Raw genomic sequence first — 5,702 nt, forward strand, 5'->3', positions numbered from 1 at the left:
GGAGTGCACTGGTGCCATCACAGCTCACTGCAGCCTCAACCTCCCGGGCTCAAGCAATCCTCGTAACTCAGCCTCTGAGTAGCTGGGACTACAGGCACATGCCACCACGCCTGGATAATTCTTTAATTGTTTGTAGAGATGGGATCTCACTATGTTGACCAGCTTGTCTTGAACTCCTGGGCTCAAGGAATCCTCCTGCCTCAGCCTCCCAAAGTATTGGGATTACAGGTGTGAGCCACCACACCTGGCCTGAGTGCTTTACATTTAACTCATTTGAATCCTTATAACTATATGGTGGAAGCCCTAGGCTCACTCTTATTTTGTAAAGGAAGAAACTGAGTTATGGGGAGGTTAAATAACTTGCCCAAGGTCACCCAACAAGTGCATAGTGGAGCTGAGGGAGGTGCGGGGACTTAATCCGGGCCACTGGGCTCCAGTCTTTCTTCTTAACTAGTATAATACTGGATCTACAAGGTGCTATTGCTCATCTTATTTGACCTTGAAAGCAAACCTGTGAACAAGGTCATATGGGCATATTATTATTATCCCTATTGATAGATGGGAAATGAAAGCTTGGAAACTCTGCCCAAGTTTAAAATCCATGGTTTCAATGGAAAAGCTGGGAAGGAGGTTTCTTACCAGATCCCATGCCCAGGGGCCATGCTTCAAAGGGCCTCCATAGCTCCTCTTCATCTGCCTTGAAGGTGACTTCAGGAGCCCCTCCATTTCTTACCTACCCCAGGAGTCAGAAGATACACTCAGAGAAGGCTGAACAAACCTTCGTGATGACAGACCAACTCATTCCCTCTCCAAGCCTGAGAAATGAAACCAGTAATGGGTGTGCACTGGGGATAATTCAGCCCTGGCTCTATTGTGGAAGGGTATAAAGATACTCTCTCCTCCCAGAGTCTTTCCTGATCCTACCTAATTCAGGCGAATCACTCTTTCCCAATCGTGCTCTGCTTTTTTGATGCCTCACCTGTGGGTCCTTCCAAGTTTCCATAGTTCCTTATAGTTATTTGTGTCATTCCCCTGTTGTACTGTGTCCTCCTTGGGCAGCGACAGGGTCCCACTCATTCTAGGATCCCAGTGCCATCTAGCTTGGTGTGAAATAACCGCACGTAATGCTGCAGAGGGGCCCCACCTCCCCTGTGCTGTTCAGTGTCATATGGCCTTGACTTTCAGGCACCCTTGCTGGTGAGCACTATGTGAAAAGGTTGGAAGCTGAGAAGGTCCATGCCCTGGCCCAGCCCTGCAAAAAGAGAGAGACACTGGCAGGTGTCTCCAGATACTGATCTGCCCAGCCTGACTTCTTGTCTATGAGCAATTTGCAACTAGAGTTCTTTTCCTTATCTCCTAGGAAATAATCTAATAAACTCAGTCACTCTGAACCACAGAATTTTAGAGTTGGAAGGAGCCTTATACTAGAGTCAAGGAGAAACTGAGGCCCCACTCAGCATCTGTTTCCGAAGCAGAGTAAGAAGGACACCAGATGCAACACTTAAAAGCTGGTGAAGTGAGGAAAACAGGTGTCCGTGTATCTTTTTAACCAAAGACATTTCAGTTCACTTCAAAAGCTAAGGGCTACTCAGCCAAGCTCCAGTCTACTTGGTTTTGTAAAGACCTTTCTCTGCAAGTTAGTATGTTCAGGAAAAATGACCCTTCCGGCTGGGTGCGGTGGCTCATGCCTGTAATCCCAGCACTTTGGCAGGCTGAAGTGGGTTGATCACCTGAGGTCATGAGTTCGAGAACAGCCTGGCCAACCTGGTGAAACCCTGTCTCTACTAAAAATATAAAAATTAGCTGAGCATGGTGGTGGGTGCCTATAATCCCAGCTACTCGGAAGGCTGAGGCAGGAGAATCACTTGAACCCAGGAGGCGGAGGTTGCAGTGAGCTGAGATCGCACCCTTGCACTCCAGCCTGGGCAGCAGAGCAAGACTCCATTTCAAAAAATAAAAAAAAAAAGAAAGAAAGCAAAAAAAAAAAAGACCCTTCCTGGGATTCACAGGGCACAACTCTTGGAGGTGCCAATCATATCGCACATGTGTGGGGGGTGGTGCCCCAGAGTTGTGCAGCTTCACAGCGTGCCAGGCCAGATGTGGCAGCCTACCTTGTTCCTGCGTCACACTAACACGGGCTCTGATGGCAAAGTCCAGATACATTCAGTTTTCTGGGGACACTCTCAGTAAGTTTGTGGCAACAGCAAAGATTCTGCCCATCCCCCCAGCCCCAGCCTCTTATCCTCCCTCACTGAGGATGGGCCGCTCAACAGACAGGCTGCCTCTAAGCAGGTACAGACCTGCCTGCGGGGAGTTCTCTGGGAAGAAGAGGATCCCGAATGGCAAGGCATGCAGTCACCATCCCTTCTATTTTATGTCCTGCTGGGAAGCTTGTTTGTTCTTTGTGCGTCTGGTTTTGAAATGTAGCGGGACAGTGGAAATATATTACAGGTAGACTCCACACACCTTTCCCCTAATCCCTCATGACAGAGGTGATTACCTGGGCAGCATGAATGAGTAGGTGAGTTCACAGTTCTCCTCTCTGACAGCCAGAGTCTAAGGGATCAGAAAAACAGAGGTGGAAAAACAGGAATCACATGTTACCATAGCAAACAAGGAAACTCATGTGTACACAGCCTACGATTGAAACCACCATGTTATTACAGGCTATGAAATAAACAGAGATGAAAAGACGTCTCTTCTTCCCTTCCCAGGGCCATGTTGCAGGGACTTCTTCCCCTCTGACTTCCTGTCACAGGCGTTTGTCATTATGATTTTCACCAGCTGCTCCTGGTTTTCAGAAACTCCATTTTCCATACCTGAGAAAACCTGTGAGATTAAAGAAATCTATGGATCCAAGGTTTTACAAATGGGAATCTGGTTGTTCAGTATCCACTGTCTTTTGTCTTTTGTTTTTGCGTAAATGATACATACCTAAAGTAAAAATAATTCAAAGACACAAAAGTACAAAGAGAATGAGAATCATCTGAAATCCCACCATTCCTAAGAACAACTTTTAGCACTTTGCTGCACATCCTTCCACAAGCACACACGGTGTACATGTGTAGCTACACTCAGTTATGCCACTCTGCACCCTGACTTACTCATGGCACATCAGGAGAGTCCTTTTTATTCTTCAATTGGATATTGGAGTTACTACCTAAAACAAGAAATCAAATAATCCTGCTGTTACTAATAATGACTTAGCTGTTTACAGTTCTCCGTAGCTAAACAGCAAGTGTATGTACATTCTTGATCCCATAGAGTCCTGAAGCTGCAAGGAGAACTCTGGGGTGCCCATCTCCCTTCTTTGTATGCCTAATTCTCATCACCCTTCACGTTTGTGTAGTACTTTACAACTTAAGCACTTTCACGTTATTTGATTTGATTATCATGAAGTGAGATGGTCAAGCATAAGATATGTAAAAATGATTGCAATGACAACGATAATAGTCATAACGATATTTATTGAGAAATTCGTATGTGCCGGGCTCTGGGCTAGTTCCATTACATGCGTTGATGCACTGTTTCATTTAATGCTCATTATCCCCATGTTAAACGTAATAGAACTACAGCTTAGACAGGCTGAGTAGTTTGATCACAGTTCCACAGCTAATCCAGGTGGAATTCTAATCCAGGTGTTTCTGACTTTAAAATTCTTTGTTATTCACCACGGCACCATACTGCCTCTTATAACAGCTGATCTTTGTGCAGCACTTTACAAAAAACTCTAACATATATTATCATCTCAATTTTATAGATGAAGAAGCTAAGGCCAGAGAGGTTACGTGTTTGCCTGAGTCTCAGAGCTGGGATCCTAACCAGTGTGATTTCACCTCTGCTGCTGTTTCCACTGCACTGTACCAGACTCTCTCCTCAAAGAAAAGGTGCTGGGTGTCAAAACTCTTCTCTCAAGTCTCCAGAAAGGGGAGTTCTTACTAAGGTCTTTCAAAAATCCTTCCTGCCGCAATGAAATCCGTGTTCCTTTTTCTATGGGAACAAAGGTCAGCCTCTTGCATAGAGACTGAGCTCTCATGCACTAGTTGGGAAGAAGGAGATAAAGTTCACGGAGCTCAGGTCTGGTCTAGATGGTTTCTTCTTCACCATTTTCTTGTGCGTTTGGCATAGGGCAGAGTTGGTCTGTCTCATTCTTTTTTTATTTTTTCAGAGAGGAAGGAGGGAGACTGTTTATTCTTGAGGATATGAAACTAGAGATGATACAAAATAGAATGAGATGCAGGGAAACCATTTAAACCCAGGGCTAGTGGAAGGCACTTACATGGAATTACACAGCATCTTTTTGACGTATAGGCAAAGCGTTGGTTTATGGAGGCATCTAGGTGAACAAAATTAGTATTTTCCCCTCTAGAGATAACAAGTGTTATTTATAAAGCACTCCTTTCTGGAATGAACTCAAAGCACTGAATGGGTGTTGCCTAATTACCCCACCCAACAAACAATCGGGCAGCAAGGAAAAGAGAGAGATAATTATGCCCATTTTACAGGTTGGGAGACTGAGCTGTGAAAGGAGCGAGGCCTTGCTCAAAACCAGCTCATGGAGAGCTGAAAATAGAAGGCAAGCCTCCTAATAGGACCGTCGCATCTCACTGTGTACAGTTTTCCTGCTTTCAGATGTCCTCCTGAGAAAGGACAGACTGCTTGCTGACCAGAGAAAAGCAGCCGACATTCACTGGGGACTACAGCTCCCAGCAGACACCGAGAGGAGACAGGGCTGTGCCCCTAGTGCCCATTCCAGATTCCCAAATATGGAGAAGCACTGGGTTTTGGAAGAGGAACGGAATGTTTACCCTTGAGAGACAGAGAGAGGGAGGATGAGGTAAGTTTGGAATATTTAACTCTGTCACCTAAACGCCTGCCTGGTCTTTGAAATATAGCAGCCAAAGTCATGATCTTTTAATACATCTTTCTAGAAGATCTCACTTTTTAAATTCAGCAGTCAGTTGAGCAGAAGTCTGCTTTCTCCTAGGATTAGATGTGTGATGATGGGGCGTTGTGGTTCCAGGAGGCCAAATACCCTTTTTCCGACTCTGAGCAGCTCAGAAAGTGATGGTGGGAAGGAAACCCAGGGGAAGATCTGCTCTGCTGCAAAAGGAGCGGATGTCCGTGAGGCTGGGGCTGCTGGCAGGCTTGCGGAACCAAAGGACCAGCAGCCTGGGAGGACAAGGGTTACTCTTTGTCTGCCTGGGAGGCTGCTGAGCCCGCCTGGTGGGAAAGGCATGAAAGAACTATTCCCACCAGCTCTGTCTCCATTCTGTCAACAAACATTGACAGAAGCCCCTTTGCTGGAGGCACTAGGCTGGATGCTGAGGGGGATGTCTGACACCGAGCAGATCTCTGCCCTCAGGAGGCTTCCCCTTGAGGATGGAAAAGGAAAGATGGAGCAAGGAAGAAAGAGACAGACAACTTAGGGCAGTGTGTTCCTACACCTTTCATTCAGTGTTTATTTAGCCATCACCCACCATGTGCCAGGCAGGCACTGTTCTAAGCCACTTGGAATGCAGTGGTGACTATGCCAAAAGAAAAGGCTTCTGCCCTTGTAGATTTCACCTCCTGGCAGCCCCTGATGTCTGGGGGAAGAGTTCTGCAAGCAGAAGTAACAGCAGCAAGTGCAGGGCCTTGAGAGGGGTGTGAGGGTGGTGAGCGTGTGAGCAGAAGGCCAGGGTGGTGGGAGGGGAGTGGAC

This window comes from Rhinopithecus bieti, unplaced genomic scaffold (genome assembly GCF_001698545.2).
Source record: "Rhinopithecus bieti isolate Rb0 unplaced genomic scaffold, ASM169854v2 scaffold_20777, whole genome shotgun sequence".
Classification (NCBI taxonomy): Eukaryota; Metazoa; Chordata; class Mammalia; order Primates; family Cercopithecidae; genus Rhinopithecus; species Rhinopithecus bieti.